This window comes from Epinephelus lanceolatus, chromosome 18 (assembly GCF_041903045.1).
Source record: "Epinephelus lanceolatus isolate andai-2023 chromosome 18, ASM4190304v1, whole genome shotgun sequence".
Taxonomy (NCBI): Eukaryota; Metazoa; Chordata; class Actinopteri; order Perciformes; family Serranidae; genus Epinephelus; species Epinephelus lanceolatus.
This window is the reverse complement of record NC_135751.1, coordinates 5,101,530-5,119,268: the sequence shown is the minus strand read 5'-3', so window position 1 is coordinate 5,119,268 and position 17,739 is coordinate 5,101,530.

Below are 17,739 nucleotides of genomic sequence, written 5' to 3'. Positions count from 1 at the left end.
ATATACATCTGACTGTGTCTACCTTTTTCATTTTTATTTTTATATATATATATATATATTTTTTTTTTAAATCCTCCCACTTCTCTTGGAGAATGGGCTGAGCTGGGCCAGCCCTATGATGGGTGTGTTGATGGACAAATCTCTCGGACAGTAATGTTATGAAAACTAGGGAAAGACATATAATATCACTTGAATAATTAGATAGCTCGTTTAGGGTACACTTTCTCGATGTGCTGCTACCACAGATAGGGGTCCCTTTCACTGGCAACAGGCGTAGGGTTCTCCCCTTAGAGCTGCCCACTGTAGCTCAACAGGGTCAAGCACTTGGACCCCTACATTGAGAGTCACACGGACAATTTATGTTGATTTCTATTCTATTTGATTGGTTATTTGTTCACTGTTCATTTGTTCACTCTCTGTGGGTTATTGCAGGGAGGGGGGAGCTTACCAGGTCAATGAAAGAAATAGAGAGGTTAATCATTTAGATGCAAAACAAATATATAAAAATGGTCACACATAATGTAAATGGAGTACTTAATCCAATCAAGAGGTGGAAAATATTGTCAAAACTAAAGAAGGATAAAATCCACATTCTTGCAGGAAACCCACCTAGATGACTCAGAGCACGCCAAATTAAATAAAATGGGTTTTAAACATGTCTTTTTTTCTTCACATGATTCGGGGAGACGGAGAGGAGTGGCGATTCTGATATCTAGTGCATTAAATTACGAACATATCTCTGATTATAAGGACAAGGAAGGTAGATTTGTTATAATTACAGGTAAAATAGAGGGGATAGTGACAAATCTCATTAATGTGTATATTCCTCCTGGTAGCGATTGGCCTGTTTATAAACACATATTTGAATTAATGGCAACAAAAAGTCAAGGGATTTCAATATGCGGTGGGGACTTTAATATTCGGCTAAACCCGAAATTAGACTCTTCAAACGGCAGATCTGATGCAAAGAACAATAGTAAGAAAATTCAAACTTTGATGCAAGAAATGGGAATTGTGGACGTGTGGAGAGAAGGAAATCCAATTAGTCGTGACTTTACACACTTCTCAGCCGTCCACAATGTGTACTCCCGGATCGACTATTTCTTCACTTTGAAAAAAGACCTTTATAGACTAGATCAATGTGAGATAGGCCCTACCACTCTGTCTGATCATAGCCCGATTTATTTATCAGTCAACCTCAATAGCAAGCCTAGGTCTCTGGAGGCTGAACTCGAATATTTTAAATAACCCAACTATTAAAGACAAACTGAAGATGGAGATTAAATCATATTTGGAATTTAATGATAATAAAGAGGTGACTCCATCCATACTCTGGGATGCCTTGAAGGCCGTGATTAGAGGTAGAATAATAGCCATTTTGGCAAGTGAAAAGAAAATTAGGCAACAAAAACTCAAGAACCTGGAGAGTAAGTTGAAGAAACTTCAGAAAGAACATTCAGAAACCTTTGAAGATGGGACTAAATCCAAAATTACAGAATTAAAGAAAGAAATAGATGAAATAAACACACAGGAAATACAAAAAAAACTTTTGTTCTTAAAGCAACAATACTACGAGATAGGGGGGAAATCATTGAAGCTTCTATCATATAAGTTGCGTAAGCAACAAGCAGAGAGAACTATACACAAAATAAGAAACTCCACAACAAATGAGATAGAAACCAGTATAGAGAAAATTCAACAATGTTTTGAAAACTACTATAAAACACTATATTCTCAACCCCAACTGAACGATAATCACCAGATAGATGCTTTCTTATCTTTGATACACTTGCCGAAGGTCACAAAAGAACAAAACGATAGATTGATATCTAAAATAACAAAAGAAGAACTACAGTCAGCAATTGGAAGGCTAAAAGGAGGAAAGTCCCCAGGGACAGATGTTTCACCCCGGAGTGGTATAAAATAATGCAGGACCAATTACTTCCAACACTCTTAAAAACATTTAATTGGGTGCTGGAAATGAAAAAGATCCCCCCCTCATGGAGGGACGCAATAATATCTATCATTCCGAAAGAGGGCAAGGATAAACTCGAGTGTGGGAACTATCGTCCAGTAAGTGTTCTAAATGTTGACTATAAACTGTTCACCTCTATCCTATCCAAAAGAATAGAAATGATTCTACCAGACCTGATACACAAAGACCAGGCGGGCTTCATCAGACAGAGACAGACGACAGACAATATCAGGAAAACACTGCATGTTATGAGACAGGTCACTCAACAAAAGCTGGAGTCGCTTATAGTTAGTTTGGACGCAGAGAAAGTGTTTGATTCAGTGAGATGGTCCTTCCTGTATAAGTTATTAACAAAATTTGATTTTCATACTACTATAATTGATACAATAGCAGCACTATATGATAAACCAGCAGCCAAGATAAAAGTCAATGGAGATCTAACTCGTTCATTCACATTGGAAAGAGGAACGAGACAAGGATGTTGTATGTCGCCACTCCTCTTCGCCCTTTTTATTGAGCCACTGAGCCAGTGGATCAGACAGAACTCGGATATAAGGGGGATAACAATGGCATCTGGGGAGGAGAAAGTGGCTCTTTTTGCTGATGATTTATTGATTAGTTTAGCGCAACCTACACAGACACTCCTCAAATTGATGAAAATGTTAAAGGAATATGGTTTAGTGTCTGGGTACAAAATCAATATTAGTAAAACTCAAGTTTTAACCTTTAACTATGACCCACCACTGGAGATCAAAAAGTTATGTAATTGGAAATGGGATGCAGAGTTCATTAAGTATCTGGGAGTCATACTGCCGAAGGATCTTTCAAAAATGTTTGATCTCAACTATGGACCCCTAAATTCAAAGATAAAATCAGACATACAAAGGTGGAATGTTGTTCCCTTTCTAGGTTTGAGTTCTCGAATAGAATCAATTAGGTTGAATATCTTGCCAAGACTACTTTACCTCTTCCAGTGTCTGCCAATCGAAATACCACTTAAACAATTTTTAGAATGGGACAGGTGGATATCGAGATTTGTTTGGCAAGGGAAAAAGGCCAGGATTAAATATAGAACTTTGCAATTGAAAAAAGAAAAGGGTGGAATGGGCCTTCCCTGCCTAAGAGAGTATTATCATGCAGCCCAATTGAGACCATTAATTTGTTTACTCTCACCAATATACACTGCAGGCTGGAAAGATATAGAAGGTACAAGGGTGAAAGGAACACCAGTAGCAGCCCTACTAACGGATAAGAAATTGCAAGAGGATCTTCAGATTTCTGAGGATCACATGCCTGACATCTTCTTAAAATCCTGGCAGGAAGTAGTAAAAACGTGTAGATTGGAGCACGCATCTAAAATCCTGAGGTGGTGTGCCTACGATTCGGATTTTGAACCAAACAAAAATGATGACAGATTTAAGGGATGGATCCCTAAGGGCTTAACCACCTATTATTCATTTATCCAGAAGGGGGCATTCCAGAGATTTGAAGTTCTGCAAAACGAACAAGGGTTGGGAAAAGAGGATTTTTTCAGGTACCTGCAAGTTAGAAGCTATTTTAATCAACATATGAAAGAAGCTTTAGTAAAACTTAACTCAGGCTTCCTGCAGGCATTTTTATCACAGCTTAAGTCTCGGTCTTGCAACAAAATTATATCCAGAATGTACTATGGCATCCAAAAATCAAAACAAGACAGTACAATATATATAAAGGAGAAGTGGGAAAAAGGAGGAAAGGCAGTGATCTCGGTGGAGAGTTGGGAAAGAGTGTGTCAGCTACAGTGGAGGTCAACAGGGTCAAACATATGGCGTGAGTTTTGTTGGAAGAACATAGTGAGATTTTTTATCACACCCATTCAGAAACGACATCAGGGTAATGGTGATTTTTGTTGGAGACTATGTGGCACTAGTGGAGCCAATCACTTTCATATTTTCTGGGACTGCCAGGTTATCAGAAAATTTTGGGAAGAAATCCATAAACATATTACTAATGTAATGGGGATGAATATTACCTTCAACTATGAATCAATGTATTTGGGAGATATTGACTTTCACAATTGGAACAAGAATGATAAAAAATTGCTTTATGTATTATTGGCAGCTAGTAAAAAAACTATCACAAGAAAATGGCTTAAAGTAGAACCACCCACCATCGGGGAATGGATGGATATAGTACAAGAAATTTACATTATGGAAAAACTATCATTTTCCTTAAGAGTACAAAAAGAAAAGTTCTATCGGATTTGGTCCAAATGGACTGAGTACACAAAACCTGTAAGATCTGATTTCACTTGAGGCTGTTTGTAATTTGTGACTATCCACTCTTCATTTAAAATACTTTTGTGTGTACCATTTGAATAAGTATTCTATTTAAGATTTTTTTCTGTTTGTTTTATTTGTTTTCACTGTGTGTGAAACTGAGATGCCTCAGGAAGTGAGCTCCCCTGGTTCTGTTCACTGGATAATACTTGAATGACTTTAAAATAACTTGGAAGAGCAGCATGGAAAGGACACTTGGACTTCACCCTACCCAATTACCAAGGGGAATGGGGCGGATAAACCAAGGGAAATGACACTTTTGGGGTCCAGGGAATGATTGCAATGTTATAAATGAAACTGTAAATATTTGCTTTTCCAAATAAAAAGAAAATTTCAAAAAAAATAAATTAAACCATAGACCGCAAAATACACCAACAAAGCTAGCTACCTCGCTAGCCTGCTAGCTACTTAACATGCAAGTCAATGGAGCTGCGTTAGCTACCGTTAGCATGACCTCGGCTCAATTAGAGATCGGTACGCCCATGTTTTAAGTAGGTGACAATTCAGATAGCTGGCTCACATCAGATGGTGGTGGCCTTCGTATGGTCTTAAAAACACTACACATTAGGTAACGGTAAATTTACATTTTGATGTGAAAGCTGTGCTACCAACTGCTCCTTCGTGAAGTAGTCCACCATAGAGACAGAACGCAACGCGTCATAATCTGAAAGCCACGCCCCCAAAGGAGAAATGTTTCAGATCCGGGGGCGGAGTCGTGAGATTTGGAAATCCGTATCCAGTCAGATTGGGATCAAAGTGATCCACCCTGCCAATGTTTTGAAATATCCAGATAAACTCAGCAGGATCACCTTGACCCCTGACTGAGAAAAGGAGGATTTCATTATCCGGATTATTCTGAGCCAGATTACAAGTTTTGAAATACTGGGCCCAGAACATTACGTATGCATAAAAAAAATGCAAAAGATTCTAATGACTGTAAAGCCAGAGGGTAAATATTTATTGTGGTCATGGGTCAAACAGTGATCAGTGGAGGAGGAATGATTCTGCCTTAAATGACAGCTGACAGGAGCAGAGAGGACAACAGATTTAAAGTTTGGCAGCAGCAACATGAATGGCTGTTGGAGATTTTGGCAAAGTTTGATTGGCTAACTAGGAGAGGGATCACCCATAGTTAGCTAATTGGAGGAAGCGATGGGAGTGGGAAAGAGAGAGAATTGTGAATGGATATAGCATAAACAAAGTCTTCCTGACTGAACTTACACAGAGCTTCATATCACCAACTTAGCCCCTCCTCTGAAGCCTTTGTGCTCCACTGTCTCGCAGGTTCCCTTGAATTGCGGATACGCCTGAATCATGGGTCACATACATATGCTATCATATATTAATATATACATATAACATATATACTACCAAAATACACTACCAAAATATTATCATTATTATCATTATATTATTATTACTAAAATTATTGTTATTGTAGCTATTGTCATTACTATTTACCATGCATCTGTCTCTGTCTCTGTCTTAATGTATCATTTTGTCATATGGATCACAGTACATTTATTATGTTGATCTGTTCTGTCCATGCAACATCTATTTCATGTCTGTCTGTACTGGAAGAGGGATCGATCCTCAGTTGCTCTTCCTGAGGTTTCTACCATTTTTTTGGGGGGAGTTCTTCCTTCTCTGCTGTGAGGGTCCAAAGGACAGAGGGATGTCGTATGCTGTAAAGCCCTCTGAGGCAAATTGTGATTTGTGATATTGGGCTTTGTAAAAAAAATAAAAAATTTAATTGAATTTAATCAAGTAATCATTCACAGTCAAGAACATGCCGGAGGATATCATGGCCACAGTGTGACTGTACAGTATGAGTTGTTGCATATTATTGTGGTTTTACAGCCATAGACAGTATTGAAATAAAAATATTTATTTACCATTGTACTACTGTATATGCATAAAAATTAGACAAAACTGGAACCTATGAGTTCATGAAACATTTTGACTTTTCAATTCTTTTGGGGTTTTTTTGTGTGACATTCTTCTTCTCCTTTTCTCCTCTGACCGTCCTGCTCCTGTCTCATCTCATCTTCTCATCTGTTGACCCCTTGACATTTTCTCTCTGTTCTCTCCATCCTCTGTCCTCCTCCTTTCCAAATTTTATTTAGATTTAGTTTTGGTGAGAAAAAAAGTATATTATAGTTCTAGTCACATATAATTCATTTGTTTATTGTGTGAAAACACATTTCTGGTTATCATCAGTGAAATTTTAGTCTTTTAACTTTTGTCTGCATTTTTAATTTGAGTGTCCTCAAAGTGTGCTGAGGCTACTGCTGTTACCTTTATTGAATGTCACTACTGTACAGTAAAACCAAACACTAAAATGCTCCTGTAAATACAGTTCAGTCAGACAACTAACGTTTAAATGTTTATTTCAACAGCAAAATAGTGTTAGAGCTTGGCGTCTAGACTCCAGCCTCATCACTCTCCACGGATATATTTACATGAGATACTTCGGCAGGCTAGAGGAGCTGATCTTCCGATTGGTGGGCAACCCGCTCTACCTCTGAGCCACAGCCGTCTTCATTTGTTTGTGTAATATTTGCTTAAATGGCATTCCACAGTGGTAGACTTTAGACAGTTCACAAAACAGCTTAGTTTAGTTAAAAATAAAAATAAAAAAAAGAAAGAGAGGGAGTGAGGAAGAGATGAAAAGGGTGTGGAGATATGTTTTATAAATAATTAGATGCCATAATTGTTGTAACAATTGCATTGCCAATGAATATTAGGTTAGAAAACATTAGCCTGATTTCATGTAACTTTCGGCGTAAACCACGGCCACTTCCAGTCTTCTGTCCCAATACAGATAGAGACAGATCATTTCAGATCATTTCAGATCATCATCACAAGTTTCTGTACACCTCTGAGATACATAATGATAGTGCCACAGGTTAATTAAATCAATTTCTGTAGAACAGACAATTTTACTGCAATATACAATTCATTTGAAGGTTGTTGAAAAACACTTTAAACAGTCATTTTGTCATTTGACATTATTAAGTTTTTAGTAGTTGACTAAGTATGTGTGTGTTTCAGTGCAGGTTTTGGTTTTGGTTTGGGTGGAGAGTTACAGTAAGCTGAAATTCTGAGGAAAAAATCTTTATCTGCGCAATCACCCAGATACACACCTACTTACACAGGTTTTTTTTTAACCTTCAATAGAGTCTGTCTATAGTGATATCCATCTGCCGTACTCTGAGGGCAGGACAGAACCTGCTGTTATGCTTGTTGTAGAGGATATAAAGATAACGTAAGAATAAAGGTGATGCCTAACATGCTAGAGACCCTGTGTGTGTGTGTATGTGTGTGTGTGTGTGTGTGTGTGCGCGCGCACGCGCGCAGGTAGGATGACATGTACCAGTTACACAATTTAGCAGGAACATGTGAGTAACAAAACAAGACAGGACAGAACAGGGCAGGGCGAGAGGCTGTGCGTGGTGAAACTTGTAGTGGTGTTTTAGAGTTTGTTTTTGGTGTTGGTCTGTGATTGTGTGATTTTGTGTTTGCGCGCACAAATCCAAATGCATTGATACAAGTCAGCCCAAACTTTATGCACCTCAGTAAAGAATTTAGCAGACACATGATGAGGTGGGAACAGAGATGTAAGCTGTGTGGTCAGTGCTACAGCTTGTTCTTTGAGTCGTCTGACCACAAACAGCTATTTCACCTTTGTGCCTTTGGCATGATCGGCAGTAGGCTTGGGCAATATCTAATTTAACATTCTTCCATACCTTCCAGAAATTTTACCAGGGTATACAGTAGGCCTATATGACGGTATGAGTGTGCAGCACTAAATGTCAAATGGATCTTTCACAAATCTGAAATCTAACCCTGAAGCCCCGACATAAAAAGCTGTTTGGAAAAACTTCATTTAAACTCTGTTTTCAGCCTCATTGTAGCCTGTAGCTCTGACTGCCTCTCTGTGGACCGCCTTCATGTGTGTTCACGTGCTTTCCCTGAGCTCGGTGTACACAGAAGCAGGTAGAGCTACAGGCTACAATGAGGCTAAAAACAGTTTAAATGAAGTTTTTCCAAACAACTTTTTATGTCGGGGCTTCAAGACACTTGGATCACTACGGACGAGCAGTGTGGAGATATTTTGTGGTTTCAATTATGTGTTTTTTGGACGTTTTAATCTGGGGCGCCCAGCCTGCATTAGGTGGAGTTTTCTTGCTACCCCCTCTCTCCTGGGATCTCCGCAAGGGATGTGAGGACTCTAAAACTTCACCTGAGCCTCCCTCGGCATATGGGTGAGCAGATAATGTCTGAATTTTCATTTTTGGGTGCACTGTCCCTTTAAGTCTTCTCTTTAAGATTTCCTTAAGTGTTTCTCCTTATCTTGGTGTGAAACTTAAGGAATTGCTTAAAGTTCATTAAACTGTTGCACAAAGGACCTTAGCAACCAAAGCAAGAAAAAAAATAGGTACCTCTGACTGCATCTTAACTTCAACATGGTTGAGTTTATGGTGATCAATAAGGAGAATAAAGGCATCTCAAGAAAAGTGTTCCGCAACCGGGAGAACCTGATCGACACCCTCAATGATGAGTAATTGATTTTGCACTATAAATTTGAGAGGAGGTCAATTTATGATATATCTCACCACCTGGAGTTGGATCACTAGACTTTCCGGAGATGTGCTCTTCCGCCCCTGTCTCCATGAATGATTGCTCTACGGTTTTATGTAACAGGATCTTTCCAATCAGTTATTGGTGAGGCATTTCATGTACACAAGTCAATGGTGTGCTGCGTCATTCACTGGTTTTTAAATGCCCTCACCCATCTGTTGAACACCGTGGTGAAGTTCCGGTCCAAACATTGCAATTTCCTTGCACATTCGTTACTTCAAGTTTGCTGTTATTTTTGGATCAAATTCACTTTATTTATTTAGCTTTAGTTATTTAGTTTTTTCTTTCTTTTTTTGAATTCCTCTTGAAGTATGATTTTTTTCTTCCTCCAACCAACTGCCATTTTTTATTATCAGGCCAACTTTGGTGTGACAACAGTTAGCCTAGGCTATCACAAGCACATATTCAAGCAAACAAAGGTCTCCATAGAAACAGCAGAATTTTACAGCTGTAAAATCTATTTCAGTACAGTAAATGACTTAACGAATTTCCTTGACAAAAGAAACCTGCTAAGACATTCTGTAAAACATCCTTAAGTAATTTCCTCATTTAAGGAAAAACTAAACCTTAAGTGTCATACTTAGGGAGCAAACTTAAGGTGCATCGTGCAACTAGCCCCTGGCCTTTACACTGACACCTCATTTAAGCCAATAGGAGCTTCTAATGGCGTTGCTGTGGCCTCAGTAGCAAACCAGGGCCTGATCTGGGGGAACGTGGCACTGGCATTTCCAAGGTTTAAAGCCATTAAATTGGTCGACAGTGCTACAAGGGCTTATGGGTCTCTGAAGCTCCACAACAGATCTGAACTCCTTACAGGCCCCAGACTGTTGTAAATATACAGAAAAGATAAACAAATGGCTCCCCTGTTATCTTATGGGAAAAATAAGCCTTTCTTATCAATGTAGGTTTTTTACAAGTGTTTTTATATTCAGTAAGCTTCTAGATAGACATTTTTGTCTGTTGATTTGTTCTTCACTCCTAATCACACAGTCAGAACACTGTTTTACCCTCTTTTTGAAAATTGCCTGAAGAAAACCTTAGAAAAAGTTATAAAATGTTCTATGATATTGTTATCTACTTTCAGTTTTGACTATGTGAGGCTTTGTGATATGTTTTCCAGCTAATACCTACCAGTTCTAGTCATCTGCAGAATCTCTTTCAGTAAGATAAAAAAAAGGGATTCTGAATGTTTGGAAAAAAAATCAGTGTTACCTTTCAAATGAGACCATGCATGTATATGTACTAAAACTGGAACAAGAACAGCTTTCAGTTTACTTTGGGTATGCCATGGATAGGCGCAACATTGTATTGAAGTTTGTTGCCTTGAAATTTATGAGTTTACTCAACCTTTTTTCCAGCCTTGATCTCTTCTGTGTGCTTAAAAGGGAATCAACTGTTGTACTTCACCCAGAACAACAGGGTCACCTCCACTGCAGATTATGAACTCATTTTTACTACTGAGCCAAACTCCTCTAACCCCTGCTTTGATTGTCCTGTCACTGGGGTGATCTTTTGGGAGAATAACGTACATTTTGCATTTCATTTTCTCTTCGAGGACATTTCCCTTATCTGACCTGTCTTGGGTTATTGTCATCGTCTCCTGATCTTTGCAGTTGAGGTCTTATAGGTCCACCTGATTCCATAAACTAAAACTTTGGGTCTGCATAGGTTTCTATGTCCTTTCTAGGTTGGGTCTGTTTTTCTGGCGGGTTTTTTACAGGTGTGTTTTAAATCAGGTCTAAAGCTTTGGACCCCTGGATATCTCTTCTTTGCACATTATTATGGTCTTATTATCGGCAACATCTAGATGATGCACTGCACAGTGTAAGATTTGTTATTGTCAGCCAAAGGAATGTGACTGTGTCTCCACCACATGTCAAATGTGTACTACTTACGCTGGCAAATAGCAGTTATTAGTGCTGTTGTTGTAGACAGGATGGAGAGGAGCTGTGGTCAGGAGGTGGATTATGGGAAAAGGAAAGCAGAAAAACAAGCACATGAATTTACTCACACACACATGAAAGGGCACACAGGAAAAAACACCATGGATCATAAAGGATTCTTTTTTTTAGCCTGTCTCTAAAAATCCAAACAATGCAACACACACACAAAGCAAGGATCCAAACAAGGATGGACATGTTTAAGGGAGTGTGTATGCATTCAGGGAACTCTCATTGTCTAGGGTAATTGTTTTGTGGTGTGTGTGGCTGCATCTGTACACATGTACGCTGGTGTGTATTCTGCGTGTTCAGTGTGTTCCTATTGTTTCGGGGATTGCTATTTTTAGCCATAGTGAGTTAACATGTTTGTGTGGTTTGCATGGATATCAGTTTTACAAACACTGACCCACTGAGCTAAACTTAGGAGCTCTGTGTTTATCACTGTTTGCTGCTGTCTTGTAGACATACATATCAGTGAGTCTAAATCTAGAACTGCTGGCTCTTTCTCTTTCCTCTTCCTGTACTCTGTGGGCATATTCTTTTCTAAACTAATATTTTGCCATTTGAGTAGGAAGATAGTATCTTGACGTCTTGAGGTTTATGACAGAGTGTGGAATCTTCAGGGATCAGTGCAGCATCAGCAGTAATGCTGGTGTTGTACTGGATATTTATGATGAAGAGAAAGCCGAGCCTCACCTCTCACATATGGTCATGACATTTGGCAGTGACCTTACCAAATCTTTGGATATGGCCATATTCCCATCTATAAAGGCACCATGAATGCTGAAAAGTACATACAGGTTTTGGAGCAACATATGCTGCCATCCAGATGACGTCCTTTTCAGGGACATCCCTGTTTATTCCAGCAAGACAATGAGACACATTCTGCACGTTTCAACAGCTTGGCTTTGTCGTAAAAGAGTGCAGGTACTAGAATGACCTGCCTGCAGTCCAGACCTATCTCCCATTGAAAATATGTGGCCCATTGTTTCTCACCTTTATTTATTCTCGAATGGACATTGAGGTTACCCTCATTTTCAATGCCGTCGAGTTTGTGAATTTTGTGAAGTGCAACATACGATAACAGAGATCATGGACTGTTGATCGACTGAAGTTGTATTTCAAACAAGAATGGGTAAGAATATACCCTCTCAAAACTTCAACAATTTGTGTTCTCAGTTCCCAAATTCTTACTTGGTGTTGTTAAAAGAAAACATGCTCCTGTCCTTTTTTGGAACATGCAGCATCAGATTCAGAGTGACTGTATATTTATAAAAAACAATAAAGTATATCAGTTTGAACATTAAATATCTTGTCTTTGTACTGTATTCAATTGGATATAGGCCAAAAGTGACTTTCAAATAACTGTATTCTGTATTTATTTACGTTTTACACAGTATCACAACTTTTTGGAATTAGGGCTGGCATACATCAGTTAAGTAACTGTAACAGTTATTTTACCCAAGCCATGACTGTTTTTCTAAGTCTAACTAAGCAGTATTGTCACCTTAACCTAAGATAGTTTTGCTGATATAATCTATGTTTCTTGTGAAGACTGAAGTTTATTTTTAAAGACACTGTAGCATGGACGTCGTCAAATATTTGATCTACCAAATATATGATCAACTAAATTGTTCAGCCTCCTTCAGTACATGGAGCACAGGAAAGTTAAAGGGTCATTGTGCTTTTTGACAACTTGAATTTTGATTTTGTAGTTTTGTCCATCATTTCCATCAGTTATGATAACATTATGGTCATCAAATTTAGGAACATGGTGAAATCGTATTTGTCGGATGTGTCAAGAACTACAAGACTCCAATTATACAGTCATTGTCACACACGGGAGTTGTGGTCTACTACTGCCACGAGGGTTAGTGTGTTTATTGATTTTATTTATTTATTTAGAAGGAGGACAGTGCACATTAATGGACATTACTGTAAGTGTGTCAGTTTTAGCCAAAGGCTAATTCACAACTGTGGTCCTCCAGCATGGTGTTAAAAAACCTCAAAGTCATTAAAATCCAACAAACAAAAACAGGTAATCAAGGACAACCATATAATACTACAGAACAACATCAAAACAGACCGTAATACAAAACACGGACAATACATCTAGTGCAAAACAGAAAACACAAGTGTGACCAATACATTTAGTGCAGTATAATACAGTGCAACATGATTTTAATGTGTGGTAGAAAGTGAGGCAAAGCAATGCAAAACCTGTTCATGATTATAGTCATAATTTATGGGAGTATGGGTATGAGTAACGTTGTAAAGTGCTGCAGTGCTCAGTTATTGATATAAAAATTTGAGTTACCACAATTTCAGTTAAAGGAGCAATAAGCAATAAAATTCACCATTTCACGGAGCCCTTGGCCCTCCCTCCCTATAAAAGGCTACAGCCAGTGATCAATGGCAGCGCATATTTTCGAAGTGAAATGGCGGAGAGCAGAATGTCCACCTGAAGACGACCAGGATCCGACATTACCTCTTAAGAAACAACAGTTGTTGGCAAAGAAGTTGTCGGATAAAGAAAGGGACAGAACTCGGATTAACATTGGCACTCTAGTGCTAACTCCAGGAGCTAACGCTAACGTCCCTACTCTTCTCCGTGAGCCTGGCGGGCTCACGGCTCCAGCTCACGGAGAAGAGTAGGGACGTTAACGTGGCAGCCGACTAGTGCTAACGCTAACAGAAAAGCAGGGAAATAGCTAAACACAGCAGAGACCAAAGACATCGCTAACTGCTAAACTAAGCCAAACTAAGTTGGCTGTTTAGTTTTATTTCTTTGCCCCTGTGGCGAGTGAATCTGCCTGTAGTGAAACCGGGGCTAACCGGTGCTTCCTCCTCAGGCTCCACTTCACTCAGCTGCCAGCACAGCCAGTTAGCCTCCGCTACCTTCCCAGCTAACGTTAGCCCCAGCTCTCTGTTTGGATCCTACCGGAGCACCGAGCCCTGGTTTGTTATTCAGGTTAATGTGGGAAGAAGCAGCGGGTATATCGGGCAGCTGAGTTATGCTGAATGAAGCGGAGCCTGCGGAAGAAACACCGGGACCGTCTGGATATAATAGTCTGTGGAGATGCTGCGGTGCTCGGCTGCACAGACGAGGCGAGTGGGGTGGGGGGTGGAGAGCAGAGGTAGAGGGAGGTGTGGCTCATGACACACTTTGTTTTGGTCTACAGGCAGTGCACAACAGCAAACCTAGCGGTGAAACGATTTCGCTTTTTGCCCCTTTAAATAAAATTAGACTAGGGAGAAATCTGTTGGGGGTGAATGTGAAAAATGGGGTTGCAACAATGCAGAGACCAGTACATTAATTCTTAGAGGATGATGAAGATGCTGGAGATGGAATGGAAAGAGGGAGTATAATTTTAAAGCGGTGTAGTATTCGTACTAAAGTGCTAGTTTGCCCATGTTAATGCACATAATCACAACGGTGCTACATACATTAACAATGGTTACAGGTCTAGTTGTGTCAGGTGTAGTGGTGGAAATATTCCACTTATGTCAAATGCCTTATGAATTTTGGCATAGCATTACTCATGCAAGTTTGAACACTAGAATATGTCCTCGGTGTCATATGTTCCCAAGGGATGTCAATGCTGATTGGCTGTCATGGGGCGATTTGTTAGCTGGAGTTCAGCTTTTTCAGCTCTCATCAATAAGCGTACAACAACAAAAATTGCAAGACTCACTTCATTTGTGCCGCTTAATTGACATATTTTGCATAATTCGCATTGTGTCCATTATGCCACCCAGCAGGAATTTCTGTCTTTATACTAATTTTACATGTAATTCAGTCACACTAATTGTTCCATTCATGTCCGGTGTGAATACAACATTACACTAAAACTGATATTGATTCGATTTATCAGAGATGCTAGCAAAGTAACACAATAAATAAAATAAGAACAACAGAAACATCAGATAGGCCAAAACACTGTAAATAAGTAGCCTATATTGTATATCCTGAAACGATGCAGTGACGTTTAAAAATGACAACAGAAGTAAACAAGTTTGCCGACTTCACATATCTCCACCATTCAAAACAGCTGCCAGTTATCAACCCAGAAGTGTTAGTGCGATATCATGGTAATTCGGTCTGATATGGCTCATCCATGTTGAGTAGCCTACTAGTACGTTCTAATAAAAGATAGAGAAAATCTGTAAAATCTAAACTTATATACAGGCATGTCAGAATGAGTTAGAATTTCTGAAGTTAAAATAAGTGGTCTAAGATAGGATAGGACACAGCCGTGAGTTGAGGGACGGATTCTATAACAGGAGGGCAGGATTTTTCCCATCTTTGAAACTGAAGTTAAGATGGGAAAACCAATATTTCCCCATAAAGAGGCACCTGCAGTGTGACATCAAGCAGATCATCTGAAGACTTGGGACCTCATCTCCCTGTCTGCTAGCTTTAAACAGCAAAATCGCACAAAGGCATGTTTTTTAATGACATCCTAATAAAGGGTTAGCGCATCCAGCACACACTGGGAGAGAGGAGAGGACAGGAAGTGGCTCACATATGGAATGGAAATTCAAGGGGACATCTGAGAGGAAAGGGCAGAGTGATGGGGGCTCACTTCGTATGTGTGTGTGGTAGAGGTCAGAGGCCATACCAGCAGTGCATAGCAGAGAAGATGAACAGAAGGCTTGAGGGTGAGGGTATTGGGGGGTGAGAGACATGATAGGTGGTAGAATGTCTGTGTGTGGAAAAAGTGTGTGTGTGTGTGTGTGTGTGTGTGTGTGTGTGTGTGCGTGTGTGTCTAAAAGGAGTCAAATGGCATCATGCATTAATGAGGCACCTAAAAAAACAAAGCATAGACTGTGACCTTGAGCCAATGAATGACTATTCTGTGTGTGTGCGTGTGTGTGTTGGCATATTTTTTTGTACCCTATTACCTAGGGACGGGTGCAGTAAAGATTTTAACCGTGGCACTTCTCTTACCGATATAGCTCATCAATCTGGTACTTTAATAGTACTCCTATCGGTTGTTCTGGGGGGTTTTTAAGAGAAAAAAAATGAAACAAATTAAGAACAGATTTAACATTGCTTTATTTTCTATGTATGGTAGTAAAGCATATAGAACTATGTTCTGCTACAGCATTATTTAGAATTTAATTTCTATTTTCAAGGCACATTTAAGGTGGATTTATACTTGTGTGTCAGCTCTATGCAGAGTCTATGCTTTAGCCTATGCATGGGGCCTACACCATTGTGAGCATTCATACTTGTGTGGAGGTACGTCTGTGTCACTCTGCAGTTACACCTCCAGTCAGTGGTGAGGTTTCTGTGAAGTGCTGTTAAGTTTTGTTGATTCAAAACACACGCAAAACACAATAAACATGGCTTAATAGTGACCATTTCAAACACAAGTACACAAATCGGCTTCAAAACATTATGCAGGATTCACAGAGAAAGCACTTGTCTATTGCTGGACACATTTTCTCCGTTAAAGCAACACTTACCTTTCTGGAACATTTACACTTTTCTTTGTTTAGGTTAAAATGCTATTAATAATATTAATAATATTAATTAATAATATATTATGTATATTAATAAAACCACATGACCACCAGTTCAGCATATGGACAGCATCATAGTTGTAATTTTGTAATATTAAAACGAGATATTCGAGCAGTAAATAAAAAGGGGATACACAAAATTGCTTAGTCAACGCTAGTGTTTACATAATAAATACTTTTATATAAACCTGACAAACACTGCTGACATTTTAGCTTACCTTGTGTAAAACCTTATATCATCATCTGAAGCAGCAAACGGCTCCAGCCCGAACTTATTACTGATGGCCATTTCCTCCAGTTGTTTACGGAGGCTCTGTATTTCAGCGCGGAGATCCTCGGTGTTGTCCAGGGCGAGATCAAGAGCAGCAGGTTCAGAAGCTGAGTAGTAGTGTTGGTCTGGGTAATGTGACGTTACATCCATTGGGGGGTCCTCAATTTGGTTTAAGTCCGTGTTTTGTTGCTCTGTCCTTTGCCAAACTCCGGGCCGAGGGACAGGCAGAGTAAAATTATTCCATTCAAAAAGACCTGGGACGGCTTAATTTTTCAGTCGTCTACGTCCGGCTGGCGTTGGTGGCTCAATCAGGTCTGAACTTTGAAAATGACGGCTGCAGACTCTTGTGTGGTTTGTAACTGTAAAGTTGTCCCGTCGGATTTTAACCACCCACCTCCTCTGCAGCTCTTGGTCTTTAGGAAAGGTGTGGAAACTCAGAACTGAGTTGAACTTAGCAGAAGCTGTACATTGTGGTACACAGCAGTGGTGCCCTTAAGTGCTGTCCTCCCATCTTTGAAAAGAAACTTTAACTCGTTTTGAGGTCATGATATAACGTAATTATTAATATGTAATTCGGAAGATATACAAGATTTACAAGATAAACAAAAAATCGGATTGACGTGCTTAAAATTGATGCAATTTAGCCGTTTTTAAACCTAAAATATGATTAGCATTTCTATATTAGCATAGTGCTCGACGCTTGGCGGAAGTTGTGGAGCGGCCTGACGCTACACCCGAAACTACGTTACGAGCTGCCGTGCATAGAGCCTATTAAAGATAATACCTAACTCAGTCTATGGTACCGTGTTCGTTGGCGCGCTGTTGGAGCTCATATGTAACCCTCAGATGGAAAAATGTTCGTACTCACGGTCCCTTGGAAACTCAGAAAGCTGGTAGTAACAGTCCATTCAAACCCTCGATACCGCAGCCAGCTAAAGGAAGAAGAAAAGCTCTGTCCACATGCAGGAAGTCCCTGGCAGCGGCAAGGCCTGAGCACCTCTATTGCATCAGCATGAGTGGCAATGTCCAAAGCACACTAACATTAAAAGTCAAAACCTCAAA